The 17,230-nt window shown below is 42.2% G+C and overlaps 1 protein-coding gene across 6 annotated transcripts in view; it reads left to right on the top strand.

Moving 5' to 3' along the window:
* Positions 1–17,230, top strand: part of PPP6R2 (protein phosphatase 6 regulatory subunit 2) — a 90,592-nt gene that overhangs the window by 11,207 nt on the left and 62,155 nt on the right. For all 6 annotated transcript variants that reach the window (XM_087448664.1, XM_087448661.1, XM_087448662.1 and 3 more), the window contains exon 2: positions 11,388–11,518. The gene's annotated coding sequence lies outside the window, so the exon portion shown is untranslated. The remainder of the gene's footprint in view (positions 1–11,387; positions 11,519–17,230) is intronic.

The raw sequence follows: 17,230 nt of genomic DNA, 5'->3' as shown, positions 1-17,230 counted from the left end.
TTTGTTGCTGAATAGGCATATCTGCTGTGCTCTCTGGGCTTCTGCCCACATTCAAATCTTTTGGAGTTCCTCTTCAAGAATTTGACTTTGACCTGTCAGGCCACTGACTGCTCCATTTGTTTATTAAGATATAATTCACAAACCATAAAATCCACCCTTTTCAAGTGTACAATTCAGTGGCTTTTAGTTTATTCACAAGGTTGTGCAACCATCACCATGATCTAACTCTAGAACATTTATCACAGAGGTCTCACCAACACTCCGTTTTGAAGACTTGCCCTCTCTCTCCTCAGGACCTGTGAGACCCTGCCCCATCTCTTTCTTGGCTCTGTGGGGTGGCCTTCCCTGGACCAGTTCAGTCCTGGCTGGTACTTTCTTGTTGTCTCCCTCCATCTTGATTATTCCTTCTGCATCTCCTTGATACCTCCTTTGTTTTTTTTGGCTGGGAAAGATTCACCCTAAGCTAACATCTGTTGTCAGTCTTCCTCTTTTTTATTTATTTTTTGCTTGAGGAAGATTAGTCCTGAGCTAACATCTGTGCCAGTCTTCCTCTATTTTGTATGTGGCTCGCTGCCACAGCATGGCTGACAAGTGCTGTAGGTCCGTGTCTGGGATCCGAATTCACAAACCTGGGCCGCCGAAGTGGAGCATGCCGAACTCAACTACTACGCCACAGGGCTGGCCCCTGCTACCTCCTTTTTTTCTTTATTGACTGTGCCAGAATCTGGTGCCATGTGGAGATTGAGAACATGGGCTTTGCTGTCGGCCAACCTGAGTTCAAGTTCTAGAACTGACATTTATTAACCTTGGGCTAGTCTTGTAATTATCAAGGCATTTGCCTTTTGACCTGTGAACTGGGCCTGGTGGTAAACTGCCTGCTGCACTGAGTTGTGCTGGGCTCATGCAGTGTCTGCACACGGTAGGGTCTCTGTAAAAACCGCTCTTGTGGCTTCTCTTTCTGTGGCAGGTGTAACCCTGCAGCCCGAGTTCCTTGACTTAGTTCTTTTATGCTCTTGTTTGGACTCAGCTCTCTTCATTGCCCCAGTTTCTACCCTGGTCCTGGTTGGGGCTTTTTTCTGCCTGTTGGGCAATGCTATTTGGCCGCCTGTTTCCAGTTATTGTTCCTTTAAGAGTCTTGGCCCAGGGTATGCCCTGCCCTGCCTGCTTGTGGTTCTGGTTCTCCCAGGAGGACATTGTTGGGAACAAACGCAGCCGAGCACTGTCTGTCGTCTGTTTGGTGGGGCAGATGCAGACTGGGCCTTGCTGTGGTGTGTCTCTGGTTCCCTGTAGTTGATTCCTTTCCTCTCTGTGCTCCAGGGAGGTGTCTGGTGTTGGCTGCTGTCCTAGACCAGTGGTGGCAGTCATGACACCTTTCTGTCACTGAGTCACATTTTTACCTGCATTACATGTGCATTGGGCATTTGCCCAAGATTGCAGAGCTGGTCAGTGATGGAAGCTGGACTTCATGCCTGGGCCTTTGAGGTCGTAGAGCGCCTGCCCTGGTCAGGCCTGCTGCCTTGATTGGTTCTTTGTCTGCTTGGGGGTCTGTGTTTGTCTCCAGGAGGGAACAGTAGGGCTGGGGCACCTAGCACAGGTAAGGAGGGTGTGGGCTCACAGTGCTGGCCAGCTCTGTCCTTAACTGGGGGCGAGTTGCTGCAATTACTAGCAGTGAGCAGATGGTAAGTTTTCAGTTTTCACGTAGAGTCTTCTCTTTAGCATACCAAGCAGCCAGGAGGAAGCTCTTGAGAAAACCAGGAGATGGTGAGAGCCCTCTTGCGCCTGATAGAGCTCTTGCTCAAGGTGTCTGGTGGGGCTGTGTGTTGAAGTCACCTTTTTGAGACTTTGGTGGGAGACCAGCTGAGTTCCACTGCTGGGAGGAGAAATGCTGGCTTGGGAGCTTGAAGCCCCAGGAGTGTGCAGCCACATAAGCAGGCTGTTTTGGGATGATAACACTTGAGCTAACTGCCAGTTGTTGAGTTCTCACTGTACTCCAGGTACAGGGTAGATGCTCTATATGTGGGTCTCATCTTATCCGTACGGTTCCCAGAAGGCAGGATGGAGTCTTGGTGGGGGGTGCGTGAAGGCAGGCTGGCTCTTTAGCAGAGCCACTGTTGACCTGAGGATGCGTTTTGCTTATCCTTCACAGTGTTGGTCCACATAGTGTTAAAAAAATTAAATTAGTTGTCAACATTTGAAGATTTAGGGATTTAAAAAAATCTGGATTTCTGGCTTTTCTTGTAGAAACTGGCAGATGTGTTCCCTTGCCTTGTGTCCATGTAGGTGGCTGGAGTGGGCCTGTCCCTGCTCCCTCAAATGGGCTCTTGCCTGTGCTGCAGCCTTCCCTCCACCTGCTGTCTTCTCCTTCTAGCTCGCTTCCTTCCACTAATTCCTTGCCCAGCACTGCAGCCCTTTGAATTGTAGCCCTTGCATTAGGATGTGGTGGAAGAACTGGAAATCAGGTGACTGGGCACTTCCCTATTGCCTCAGTAAGACAGCCCTTGCTCCAGAGGTGTAATGGTTAGGATATTCCCTTCAGAGTAGAGCTAGCTTCCTTTTTAAAAAATTCCTTCCCATCTTTCTGGCATCTGAAGTTAGCTGAGGCTGTGCTTTCCTGTTCTCTGACTACAACACTTATGCAAGGCTCATTCCCCTGGAAGATTCTCCACTTTTTCTTGGCCCTTCTTCCTGGGGACACCTACCAGCCTCAGGAGCTGGGAACCTGCAGGGAGGAGAGGCAGCTGGCCCAAGCTGTCTGCAGCTGCTGCTTGGTCAGCCTGCTGACCCTCTCCTTCTCTTTGCTCCTGGAGATGTGCCAGGCCGGGAAGGAGTCTGACTTTGCAGCACTCACACCGCCGCTTGTTTGGGATCCAGTTTCTCTGTGGGGTTTCCCCATCAATTTGGTCCTATTTATTTATATTTCGAGAAAATATTTTCCTCTAGAATTTGTTTCCATGTATTTTTATATATAATTCTCTAATAGATTTTTTTAAGAAAGGAATTTTTAATTGTTAACAAAGTAATAAATATATGAGGCTTCTAATTAAAAAACCTATTCTTACATGCAGCTCTCTCCCTCCCCTAGTCCTATTCCATAGAAGCAACTATTTTTGAACTCATAGCTATTTGATTCTGGTAGTTACTTCCATAAGTTAATAATAATAAAAAATAATAGCAGCTAACATGTATTAAGGGCTTTTCATGTATCGTGTTGTTCTAAGACCTTTACATTGATTTCTTCTTTTAATTCTCACTGTAAGTATATGAGGTAGATAGTGTTATCTGCCTTTTACAGATGAGGAAACTGAAGCACAGAGAGAGGCTAATTGACTTGCCCAAGGTCTCATCTCTTTTCTTTTCTCTTTATTTCGTTGTGGTAAAATATACATAATATAAAATTTGCCATGTTAACTGTTTTTAGATGTACAGTTCAGTGGCATTAAGTATATTTACATTGTTGTGTGACAATCCCTACCATCCATCTCTAGAACTCTTTCATCTTCCCAAACTGAAACTCTGTCCCATTAAACACTAAGACTCCATCCCCTTCCCCCAGCCCCTGGCACCCACCATTCTACTTTCTGTTTCTATGAATTTGATGACTCTAGGGACTTCATATGATTGGAATCATACAGTATTTGTCTTTTTTGTAACTAGCTTATTTCACTTAGTATAACGTCCTCAAGGTTCATTCACGTTGGAGCGTGTGTCAGAACTTCCTTTCTTTTTAAGGCTGAATAATAATTTCACTGCATGCATAGACCGCATTCATCTGTTGATGGACATTTGGCTTGCTTCCACCTTCTGATCTTGTCACCTTTTTTCTTTTTCTTTTTTTCCAGGGGAAGATTTGCCCTAACCTAACATCTGTTGCCAATCTTCCTCCTGTCCATCCCCTGCCCTGCCCCGCTCCCCAGCTCCACTATGTAGTTGTGTATAGTTGTAAGTTCTTTTGGTTCTTCTGTGTGAGCCACCACCACAGCAAGGCTACTAACAGACAAGTGGTGTGGTTCTGTGCCCGGGAACAGAACCTGGGCTGCCAAAGTAGAGCACACCAAACCTTAACCGCTAGGCCATCAGGGCTGGCTCTTACCTTCTTTCATGATATCGTCACAGAAAGACCTTCTTGGGTGTTTTCTGTTATGAACTGAATTGTGTCCCCCCCCAATTCATATGTTGAAGCCCTAACCCGCAATGTGATTGTATTTGGAGATGGGCTTTTAGAAGCTAATTAAGGGGGCTGGCCCCGTGGCTTAGTGGTTAAGTGGGCGTGCTCCGCTACTGGCTGCCCAGGTTCGGATCCCTGGCACGCACTGACGCACTGCTTCTCCGGCCATGCTGAGGCGGCGTCCCACATACAGCAACTAGAAGGATGTGCAGCTATGACGTACAACTATCTACTGGGGCTTTGGGGGGGGGGGGAAGGAGGAGGACTGGCAACAGATGTTAGCTCAGAGCCGGTCTTCCTCAGCAAAAAGAGGAGGATTGGCATGGATGTTAGCTCAGGGTTGATCTTCTTCGAGGAAAAAAAAAAAGAGAAGCTAATTAAGGTTAAATGAGGTCATATAAGTGGGATCCTAATCTGGTGGCCTTATAAGAAGAGACAGAGGGAGATCTCTCTCTTTTCACATGCACACACTGAGGAAAGGCTGTGTGAGGACCCAGTGAGAAGGTGGTCATCCACAAGCCAGGAAGAGGGCTCTCACCAGAACCCGACCATGCTGGCACCCTAATCTTGGACTTCCAGCCTCCAGAACTGTGAGGAAATAAATTTCTGATTGTTTAAGCCTCCCAGTCTGTGGTATTGTGTTGTTGTAGTCTAAGCGGAGATACCCTGATTCCCCCTGGTGAGAATCAAGGAAAAGTTGGCAAGAGTGGAGATGATCCTGAATAGTTATTAAAAACTATTTTTGACCGAGCTTGGAGATTCATTGGGTAGCTGGAGTCCCCACCTGTGGAATGGAGGTGTCCTACTTTACTTCCTGGCCATGGGCCTTGGCTTCTAGAAAAGTTTTCAGGCCCGGAAAGTGATTAGGGATGGATGCCCATGACCCTCTGCCTGCCTCACTCTTAGGGAAAAGACGATGTCCTTCTTCAAGGATCAGACTCTGAGGCTCAGCTCAGTTATCCTTAGGACCTGCTGTGATTGCCCATTGGGTGACCACGCAGTACCTAGCTGAGTCCTCTACCATTAGACAACCTGACCGACCATGTCTTATCGTGAAGTAACGTTTCTTTCATTCCTCTGCTGTCTGACACCTCCACTGCCTATTTCCTGGTGATGATTTGTGAAAATCCTCCTAGGACTGATTTACCAAGGAGCCTCACCCAGTTTTGGTGACTTGTCCCAGAAAACCTTCAGATGTCCCCATTTCCAGGGACTGGTTAGATGTGGAGGAAGCTGGAGGAATCTGGCCTTCCACATTCAGGGCAAGCCACACCTTTGGGCATTTGGCAGTGGCTGTTCTGCATAGCAGGGGCAATGGTTGTCTTCTTTTAGATTTGGTGATCTCCCTTTAAAGATCCCCCAAGCCTCTTAGAATGGCTCACGAGGGCAGACTTTTCTGACTTGGATAATTACACACACACTTCCTACACACACACACACAAATAGAGATAATTATACAACAAACCTCTGTGTACCCATTACTCAGCTTCAACAGTTACCAACATTTTGCTAATCTTGTTTTGCCTATCTTTCCTCCTCTGAATCTTTTTTTTCCTGGTGTTTTTAAAAGCAAATACCAGAAATCATGAAATCATGCCATTTCGCCTGCAGATCTCAGCTTTTCCTGGTTGCCTAAAAACTGTCTTCTATAGCTGGTTTGTTTGAGCCATGGTCCAAGTATCACACTTTGTTGTAGGTCTCTTAAATTCCTTATTCTTATAATAGCCCCTGTTATTGGCCCTGCCAACAGTTTAACTGTATGTTCTTTTGACCAGGCTGTGTTGAAACTGGCTATATTCTTGCCAGTAGGAATGCAAAATGGTACAGCACCTCTGGAGAAGGATTTGTCTGTGTCTTGCAAGCTGGTATGTGTATCTGTCGTTTGACCCAGCAATCCCACATCTGAGAATCTGTCTTAAAGATATGCTGACAAAAATATGAAATGATTTATGCAAAAGGCTGTTCATTGCAGAGTTATTTTTAATAGCAAAACGCTAGAAACAGCCCATGTGTCCCTCACTAGGGGTAAGTCCACGTAGTGGAGAACTGTACAGCTGTCACAAGGAGTGTGCGTGGTTGGCTATGTGGTTCAGGTCAGGAGATGGTTAGCACTTTTGGGGACATCAGGGATACTTCTGGGTGCTGGTAATCCCTGATGGTGGTTGCATAGATGAGTTTATTTTGTGAAAATTCAGTAAGCTGTTCATTTGTGATTTGTGTACTTTTCTATAGTATATTTAAAGTCAGTAAAAATGTTTACTTAAAAAAAAAGAAAGGAGTAAGGAAGATCTCTATGAAAAAAACAAGGTATAGAGTAGTATCTGTAGTTTGTTACCTTTTGTACAAGAAGAGATGGAAGGAATATGAGAAAAAGTATATATTTACAGTGAAGCAATAAGCCAGAAAATTAATAAAAATAGTTATATTGAGAGGAAGGGAGATGATGAAGGGACGGGGATAGGGGTGAGACTTTTGTGAGGTACTTTCTTTCTTTCTTTTTTTTTTTGTGTGTGTGTGAGGAAGACCAGCCCTGAGCTAACATCCGATGCCAATCCTCCTCTTTTTTTTTTTTTTTTTTTTGCTGAGTAAGACTGGCCCTGGACTAACATCTGTGCCGATCTTCCTCTACTTTATATGGGACGCCGCCACACCATGGCTTAACAGGCGGTGCGTCGGTGTGCACTCAGGATCCGAACCGGTGAACCCCGGGCCGCTGCAGCGGAGCGCGCACACTTAACCGCTTGTGCCACCGGGCTGGCCCTGTGAGGTACTTTCTTATGAGGTTCTTCTACAAAATTTGGAAATTTTTGGCTGTAATTTTTTCATGCATTGTTATGTCCCGTTCTCTCATATTCCTGTGGAATTTCAGTTACAGGTATGGTAGACCACTTAATATTGTCTCACAGGTCACTGGGGTCTGTTCATTTTCTCTCTCTTCAGGTTGGATAGTTTCTGTTGATCTGTCTTAGGTTCGCTGACTTTCTTTTTCAGTCTCCAGTATTTTCTTAAGTCAATCCAGTAAATATTTTTATTTCAGATATTGTACTTGTCAGTTCTAGAATAGTCATTTGTCTTTCTGTGTAGTTTCCATTTCTCTGCTGAGATTCTGTCTTTTTACTCATCATTGCTGTGTTTTCCTTTAAGTCCTTGAATGTATTTATTATAGCTGCTTTAAAGTCCATTTCTGCTATTTCTGCCATCTGAGACATCTTGGGGTCTGTTTTTCTTCCTCCTTTTTTCTTTTTCCTTTTTTCTCCCCAAAGCCCTAGTAGATAGGTTATGTCATAGTTGTACATCCTGCTAGTTGCTCTATGTGGGACACCGCCTCAGTGTGGCTTGATGAGTGCTTAGGTCTGTGCCCAGGATCCGAACTGGCGAACCCCGGGCCACTGAAGCAGAGCCCGCAAACTTAACTGCTACGCCACTGGGCTGGTCCCTGGGGGTCTGTTTTTATTTTATTTTATTTTATTTTATTTATTTTATTTTATTTTATTTTTTTAATAATTTTATTTATTTATTTTTCCCCCAAAGCCCCAGCAGATAGTTGTATGTCATAGTTGCACATCCTTCTAGTTGCTGTATGTGGGATGCCGCCTCAGCCTGGCCGGACAAGTGGTGCGTCGGTGCGCGCCTGGGATCCGAACCCGGGCCGCCAGCAGCGGAGCGCGCGCACTCAACCACTAAGCCACGGGGCAGGTCCCTTTCTGTTGCTTTATATGTGTAATAATTTTTTATTATATGTTGGTATCTGGTTTATGGTCTGGTTTCGTTCTGGCAGATAGTTAAATTACTGGAGGATCTTTTTGGTCTTGTCGGGCTTGGTTTTAGTCTTTGTTTGAGTGGGTCTGTTTTGGTTTTGAACTTAGTCTTTGGGTGTGGCCTTTGCTTAGGTTGTAAATTTTACTCTGCAGGTCCCAGCTGGGTATGCAAGGGTGCTCTGCAAGGTTCTTGGTTCTGCCTGGATTGGAACCCCAACACCTCCCAGGACTGTGGGACATCTAGTGTCTTTGTTCAGCTCTCAGCACCACTGCTTTCAGTTGAGTGGGTCTGTGGGGCTGGAACACCTATTATACAGTTTTGAATCAGAACCGTAGAAATATTTTACATAAGTAAAAAATAAAATTAAATCAAAAACAATAACAAAAAAGCAGTCCCCCCCAACTGAGCCTAAATACAAACAAACAAACTTAACTACATCAAGTTGGTGGCATAATCAGAAGGGAAATAATTACTTCAGGTGATGAAGAGGAAATTAGTTTTGAAATGTATTCAGTGGTTTTTTTTTGTTAGTAGTAACTGTTATATTGAAACAGTTGCATCTATATTGTAAATTAAAGCAAATTAGTCATTACATAAATCTTATTAATAAACAAGATCACAACAGAAGCCTGAACTATTTAGGGTGTACATTTCAAGTTCTGATTCTCTCTTCTGGCTAGTGTAGATTAACCAGGTTGTTAGCTGAGTGACCTTGAATGAGGGCCTCGATAATCATAATGGAAATGCAAATTAAAATGAGAATTCCGCTTCACATGCATCAGAATAGCAAAAATGAAAAAGTCTGACCATACTGAGGGTAGACAGCTTGGGGGAAGAGGAATACTATACAAGCAGATGGGTGCGTGCATTGATTTAGTAAAGGACTTTGGAGAGCAATTGAATAATAGCTGCTAAATTTCAAAGTATCTGTCTTGTGACCCAGCAATTCCATTTCCAGGCAAATAAAAGCTGGGAAAAACAGTGTGCAAAGGATGCATATTCAGAATGTTTGGGGCAACCTTGTTTGTGAAAAGTGATAAATCAGAAACACCCTGAAAGTACCTCAAGAGGGAAATGGGTAAAAAACACCTCTTTATATAAAGGAATAGTGTCTACCATGTTTAAAATGAAAGAATTAAAACTACCTGTATCAATATAGATAATTTTCAAAAATATAAAGTTGAGCTTAAAGCATTTGGAGAGCACATGTATGTGTTATAAAAGTATTTAAATATATTCTCAAAACAATGTGTTACTATGGATACTTTAGTAAAAATGAAATTATGGATATTGCAAGTTAATGATTATCTTTCAGAAGGAAGAGAGTTGAATGGGTTGTAGGTTCCTCAGTGTATTAGAAATGTTTTACTTGTTTTTAAGTAGGAGGCATATGAACAAATGTTAACATGTATTAAATCTCAATACATGGATATTTGTTATACTCTTCTCTGGTCCTTTATATATATATATATATATATATATTTTTTTGGTGAGGAAGATTGGCCCTGAGCTAACATCTATTGCCAATTGTCCTCTTTTTGCTTGAGGAAGATTGTCCCTGAGCTAACATCTGTGCCAATCTTCCACTATTTGGATGTGGGTTGCCACCACAGCATGGCTCGATGAGTGGTGTGTAGGTCCGTACCCGGGATCCAAACCCACGAACCCCAGGCTGCCGAAGCCGAGCACGCCAACCTAACCACTACACCACCAGGCCAGCCCCTGGACCTGTCTATGTTTTTAAAAAATTTCTTTCTTTTTTTTTTTCATAAAGGATTTTTTTAAAACTTATTTATTTATTCATTTAGTGTGTTTGTGTGTGTGTGTGAGGAAGATCAGCCCTGAGCTAACATCTGTTGCCAATCCTCCTCTTTTTGCTGAGGAAGACTGGCCCTGAGCTAACATCTGTGCCTATCTTCCTCCACTTTATATGGAGTGCTGCCACAGCATGGCCTGACAAGCGGTGTGTCGGTGCGCGCCCAGGATCCGAACCCGGGTCGCCAGCAGTGGAGCATGTGCACTTAACCGCTATGCCACGGGGCCGGCCCCTAAAAAATTTCTTAATTTAAAATAAATAAAAATATTTAAACTAGATTATTACAATCCTGTGGTTCTCTAAAAGAGGTTTAAAAAGACTCTTGTGAGGGGCCGGCCTGGTGGCGCAAGCCGTTAATTGTGCGCGCTCTGCTGCGGCGGCCTGGGGTTCGCTGGTTCGGATCCTGGGTGCGCACCGACACACTGCTTGTCGAGCCATGCTGTGGTGGCATCCCATATAAAGTAGAGGAAGGTGGGCACGGATGTTAGCCCAGGGCCAGTCTTTCTCAGCAAAAAGAGGAGGATTGGCATCAGATGTTAGCTCAGGGCTGATCTTCCTCACAAAAAAAAACAAAAAAAGGACTCTTGAGAACACTGAGGAAGGACTCAGGAAAGCTTGACTAATGTGGTTGTAGTTGAATTTGTACTTAAAGAGCAGGCAGGAGTTTGCCAAGTAGGGGCAGTGGGAAGTGAGGTGTTCCAGGCAGAGGGGACCCATGTGCGGAAGTGATAGTGGTGAGAGACGCTCAGTGTACTTAGGAAGTAGTGAGTGTTGGTGTGGGTTGGAGGGTCGGTGGGGGGGTGAGGAAAGAACCAAGATTGTGTTGTGTGGTGGTCCCACTTCATGTGTCCTGGTGGAGAGGCTACAGGAAAAGGACAGTGTGTTCTTTGTTCTCTGTTCCTCTTTTTCTGCCTTTTTTTGGATTAAGAGTATTTTTATGATTCTATTTGGGTCTTTGTGTTATCTTTCATGTCTCTATTTAAAACATGTCTAATCTTTCCTCTCTGTTTTTGAACACATGGAATACAGTCCTTGTCTACTAATTCTATCATCTGTATCATTTCTGGGTTGGTTTTGATTGATTTTTCTCATCATTATGGTTCATGTATTCCTGCTTCCTTGTATGCCTGGTAATTTTTTTGATTAAATGCCAAGACACTGTGGATTTTATTTTGTTAGATCCGGGTATTTTTGTATTTACACAAATATATATATATTTTTTTTCTGAGGAAGATTCGCCCTGAGCTAACATCTGTGCCAGTCTTCATCTATTTTGTATGTGGGATGCTGCCACAGCATGGCTTGACGAGTAGTGTAGGTCTGCACCTGGCATCTGAACCTGTGAACCCAGGCTGCAAAGTGGAGCACGCTGGACTTAACCACTACGCCACGGGGCTGGCCCCCAGGGATATGTGTTTCTTGATGGTGATAGAGTATAGTTATGAAACTGGACAACTTCATAGAGATCTTTCTCATTTCATTGAATTCTTTAGTGTAATAGTCCAACCACTGAGATAGTTAACCAGACATCAAGTGAGTTTATATCATTGGTACCAATCTCTCTAGAACAAGCAAAGACAAGGGAGTTTTTAGTTCCTTAATCATGAAATGGTCTGATAAAATAAGTTTTTTTCTCTTGTTTTTCAGATGAAGAGATTATAAATCTTCCACTGAATGAAAAAATTTTTCTTAAAGTTGCATGTACTCCAAGAAAAAAACCGTAGCTTTTTAAATATTTTGCCTGAATTCAAAATTTAAACAAGAAGTTTCCAGAAAAGGTAAGATAATTTCATTTTTGATTCTGTTTTATTGTAATTTATGCAAATATACTGTATAAGTGGAAGTTCAAAGATGAATGACAGCTAAAAATTTAGTTTTGAAAGTGTGCATGCAGTCTATTGTCTTTTGGTTGTTTTTTGAGCCTCCTGTGTCTGGTTTTGAAATGCTGTGTTGTGGAAAAATTACTTGGTCTCTCCGAGCAAAAATGTAATCCAAATAAAATGGGACAGCCATGTGCATGTAGTGAAGTATATACTCTGTCTCACTGGGGGAAACACGTGAGATAGGACGCACACACTGTTATGGTTGCCATCCAGAACACACGCTCCATGTAGAAGATGAAAAAGAGAGGGTGGGCTTGTGCTCCTAGCAGTATTAGATGCTTCTAACAGGCTCTCCCATCGCAATCCAAGTACTTGCTGGATAAATTACAGTAAATATAATTTCTGGTGAGCACTTTGGTGCATTAAAAATTAAGATAACTCTCCAAAGGCCAAAAGAGGAGAGAAAAGAAAAAGGAACAGTGAGTATTATGATAGCACTCCTTTGCTCCTTGCTGAAGAAAACGTAAATCCTCTTCAGAGGAAAGCATACTCAGTGTAGGCCCTCAGGATTTCTGTAGATTAAGTTTAAGCACACTTGAATTTACAATCAGAATACACATACACGCACACCCCCCACTGTAGAGTTAGCATAGTTAGATGCCCCAAGGCCTGCAGATATTGAATAATCAGATCCAGTATATATAATAATGTATGAAATGTTTGAAGAAATACAAAATAGAATAAAAGTTAGTAATGAAAAGTAAAGTACCAAAATGATCCAGGAGGAACTTTCAGAAATGAAAAAAGAAAATGTTGAAATTAAAAACTCAGTATATGTGGATCTAACAGATTAACCATGGCTAAGGACAGAATTAGTGAGCTGGAATATATATCTGAAGAAATTATCCACCATTCAGCACTGACAGATGGGAGATGGAGAATTAGATTAAAAGAAAATGGAGGATAGAAGAAAAATGTGTAGTAAATGTGCAGTTGGAATCCCAGGATGGAAAAACAGGGAAAATGGAGGAGAGGCATTATTCGAAGTATTAATAGCTTTGACTTTTCTGAAACTAATAAAAGATATAAATCCATGGATTTAGGAAGCACACTATGTCCCAAGTGATATAAATAAAAAGGAACCCACACTCATATGCTGAAATTGTATAGCACCAAAGACAAAAAGATCTTAAACTAGAGATAAAAGATAGATTACCTACAAAGGAACATCTATTAGGTTGACAGCAGATGTCTCAGTATGAATAGAAGCCAATAGGGAGTAGAATAATTCCTCATAGTGATGAGAGAATATAAATTTCAGTATAGAATTGTGTATCCAGGTATATTTTGCAAGGAAAACATCAATGTCTTACGTTTTTGATAAGTGTTAGGGTAGGTTATTTGGACTACCCTATATCCTCCCACTCCCTACTTTATGGAAAACAACTAAAATTGTTGGATTAAAAAAAATCAGAGAACTGACAATATAGCAAGGAAGTTCTAGACCAAAATATAACAGAAAGTAAGAACCCAGAAAGATTACTTAAACATGATAGGATGGATTCTGCCTTTGTCTTGAGAGCATTTGCTGATCTGGACAAAGTGGGACTTGAAATTTAGAGGCCTTGTAGGATAAGAAGTTAAGATCTATAGTCCTCTCAAAGTAGAGAGCCTAAAGGAGAGCCTTCCCATATTAAATGGGGCTCTGAAGGGCTGAATCCTCAGAGGAGGGTGAGCTAAAAGCATACCTTCCTCACTCCATCCCTGCCCCCACCTGGTTGAATGTAGCAGGTAAAAAAGGGGAGAAAACTTGTGGCTGTGCATTAGCCTTTGTGAGGATTTGAGCCCAGGTCACATTGCCTGTAGTTCAGGGAAATCCAGTGTGAATTTAATTGAAGGTTTTATGGTTTGGTCATGTCTTCAGGCATTCTGCAGAAGCAGACATAAAACCTCTCCGGAAGAAGTTACCTTCATCCTAAAATGCAAAAAATCCCCGCAGATTATTTTTTAAGTATGTTGATTACTGCACAGACAAAATTGACCAAGCACACAAAGAAATAAGGCACCATGTGTGAAAAACCAGTGGAAACAGAGCCTCCAAGCCTTCAGATTTTGGAATTATCAGAAACAGACTATAAAACTAGCATGCTCTTTATTTCTAAAGAATTATTTAAAGAAATAAAAATGCCTGTAGGAAACTAAAAAAGGTGATCTATAATATTTGTAAAAGAACCAAATAGAACTTCTAGAAATAAAGAATACTATATCCAATATTAAGAATTCAGCATATCTGGGCCGGCCCCATGGCTTAGCGGTTAAGTGGGTGCGCTCCACTGCTGGCGGCCCGGGTTCGGATCCTGGGCACGCACCGACGCACCGCTTCTCCAGCCATGCTGAGGTGGCATCCCACATACAGCAACTAGAAGGATGTGCAGCTATGATGTACAACTATCTACTGGGGCTTTGGGGGGAATAAATAAATAAATAAAATCTTTAAAAAAAAAAAGAGTTCAGCATATGGGTTTAATATCAAATTATATACAGTGAAGAGAAAATCAGTGAACCAGAAAACAGGACAGGAGAAATTACCTAGAATGAAGCATAGAGAAAATGATAGCAAATATAGAGTAGAGATTAGGTGGCATGGAGGATAGAGGGAGAATGTCTAACACATGTTTACTCAGTGTGTTATAAGGAGAAAAGAGAGAATGAGGGCAGATTTATTATTCGAAAAGATAAAGGCTAAAGATTTTCAAGAATTATGAAAATACCAGTATGCAGATTCAAGAAGACAAATGAATCATAAGCAGGATAAATAAAAAGAAAATTTACAGCTAGTTGGAAGAGAGTAAAACTGTAGAGCACCAAAGGCAAAGAGGGATCTTAAACCAGAGAAATAAGACAGATTGTCCTCCAAACAATAGTCAGACTAACAGCTGATTTCCCAAGTGCAGCAGTGGCAGTCAGAGCCAGTGGAATAATGTCTTCATTGCCCTGAGAGTAAACAATTGCTAATTTCTAATTCTGTATCAGGCAAAAATATCTTTCAAGAATGAGGATGAAATAAAGACATTTTTAGGGGAAAAAAACTGAGTTTGTCATTAGCAGTCCTTTACTAAAGACACTTGTAAAGAATGTGTGGAAAAAAGTGATCCCAAGTGGAAGAACTGATATTCAAGAAAGAATGAAAAGCAAATATAAATGCACATTAATTGTTTATAATAATAATAATAATAATAACAACAGTGTCTTAGGGAGTAAAATCAAGCTAGAATTATGTAATACATGAAAATAATAGCATAAATTGAGAAGGAGGTAAAAATGGAGGTAAAGCATTCCAAAGTCAGTGTAATAGCTGGGATTGGGTAAAGATATCGATTAACTGTAGATTTTAATAAGTGTACAACTTACAAGTTCTAAGGAACCACTATAAAAATAGAAAGTGTACAACTTCCAAAGTAGTAGGGAGAAAGTAGTGGAACTTCCTTTATTCTTATAAAAAAACTTTTAGCAACCCTTTATACTGACGATATAATGAAAGCTTTCCCTGTGAAAGTGGGAGGAAGATGGGTGCTTGCTCTGACCAGGTGTGTTGAGGATTGTGATGGAGGTTTTAGCCAGCCCACTAAATTAGAAAAGGGGGGGGAAAAAGATAAAAGAATTTGAATGGAAAAAGCAAAACTGTTATTATTCATTGATGATATGATTGTATGTATAGAAAGTCCAAAACAATCTACAAATAACTTAATCAAAGCAATAATAATTTAGCGAGTTGCTGGATATAAAATCAACTTATAAAAATAAATTATCATATACCATCAACAGACACATTGCAATTAAAAACTTGTGTGTATAGTAGCATTATAAATAAAAAGTACCTAGGAATAAATCTAATAAAAGATGTGCAAAACCTTTATGGAGAGCACTATAAATTTTGAGAGAAATTAAAGAAGACTTGAGTAAATGGGCAGATATACCCTGGTTTTGGATTGGAAAACTCAGTGTTGTAAATATGACAGTTCTCCCCAAAGTGATCTAGAAATTCATCATCATCTCAATCAAAAACCTGAGAGGTGGTGTGGGGGGATGGGGGTAGGGAGTGTGGAATTGACAAACTGACTTTAAAATTATGTGAAAATGAAAGAGTCCATGAATACTCAAGACATTTTTGAAGAATTCGAATTCATTCCATGTGTATAAGATCTTGAGACATTGTTTTGAAAGCCTGAAATGCTGGTGTTCTTGGTATTGGTAGGGTGCCCACCAGTCCTGGGTTTTGCCTATGGTCCTGGTCTCATTATTAATAGCATGCCCTTTCATCATGAGTCCCTTTGGAGTGCTCATTCTGCTGTTTCTGGAAAGGATTGACTGCACTTTTGTTTAGTTTTTTTTTGTGTGTTTTGTTTTTATTTGAGTTGCCCACATTTTCTCAAATATGCAACTCCAAATCAAGGAATGGCATCTGATGATAGTAGAGCAAGATTGCTTCTCTCTGGTAAGTGGTGGTCAGGAGGGAGTGCCAGGCAGTATCAAGCCCAGGCCTGCCCCTTGAGGGCCCCACACTTCTTGCTCTCAGGGGTTCCCGGGGCCTCCCTCTTCATGCAGGGAAACAAATAGGACACAACCTTCTTAGCCTTCTCTTTTCTTGCTGTGTTGAAGACAAGCAGCTACACGGGGCTGGTTTTTTTCCCACCACTGGGAATTGAGAGGGTAAATATTAAAACTAATTTAGAAAGGAGAGAGAATGAACGGTCATTGAGCTTATAATAAATTCAAGTATTTGTTGAGCACTTACCATCTATCAGGTGTGTTACTTAACTCCTATAACCTTTTGAAGAAAATATGATCATTTTACAGGTGAAAAAGCAAGAGCTCAGGGAGGTTAAGAAATGTGCTCAAATTATATTAAGATGCAGCCTGAGCTGCTGCAACATAGAACAGTGGCGTAAAGGAGATGGAGGTACCTCTCTCCCCCTGGACAGGTGGGCCTGGTAGTGGCCTTCCTCACCTGGGGCTTTCCCTCTGGAGCGGAAGAGTTGCTCTGGGTCCTGCCTTCTCCCGATAGGCAGAAGGGCCAGAAGGAGCTCAGCTTAGTAAGGCCTTGAGGTTCCAGTGTCACTTCGGCGCGCATCCTTTTGCTCAGAGTGCAGTCACACGACTAGGCTGGCTGCAAGGGAGGCTGGGAAAGTTAGGTTTAAGGAGGGTGGCCATGTACCCAACTAAACTCTATTGCTGTTAAAGAAGGGGAGAGTGAAAACGGGGGCCAAGTAGAATCTCCCACAGCTGTTGGGTCCTCCAGGTGGGAGGTGCGGACCCAGGCTTTGTGCTCATACCTGTCCAGCTCCCTGCCCTGCTATTCCCCTGTACCCTACACATCTCAGGAAAAGTCATCCTTTAAGGATTTCTTTGAAGTTCATTTGCTGATTGATTTGGTGAGCCCACAGAGGATGCCAGCCACATATCAGGCCTGGAGGTATGACCCTGGGATACGAGGGGCTGAGAGAGACAGCCCCTGTCCTAAAGGACCTCACAGTCTGTGCTGGGGACAGGCACACACACTGGTTATCCAGGTGGACCACTCAGAGCATTGTAGCCTGTGGAGCCCAGCCCCTGTTGTGCGAGGCTGGTTCTGCATCTGCATGGGTCTTAGACGATGTGTTTCTGACG

The sequence above is a fragment of the Ceratotherium simum genome, chromosome 25 (genome assembly GCF_057802395.1).
Source record: "Ceratotherium simum simum isolate JZ-2026a chromosome 25, ASM5780239v1, whole genome shotgun sequence".
Classification (NCBI taxonomy): domain Eukaryota; kingdom Metazoa; phylum Chordata; class Mammalia; order Perissodactyla; family Rhinocerotidae; genus Ceratotherium; species Ceratotherium simum.
This window is presented reverse-complemented; position numbering and strand designations above follow the sequence as displayed.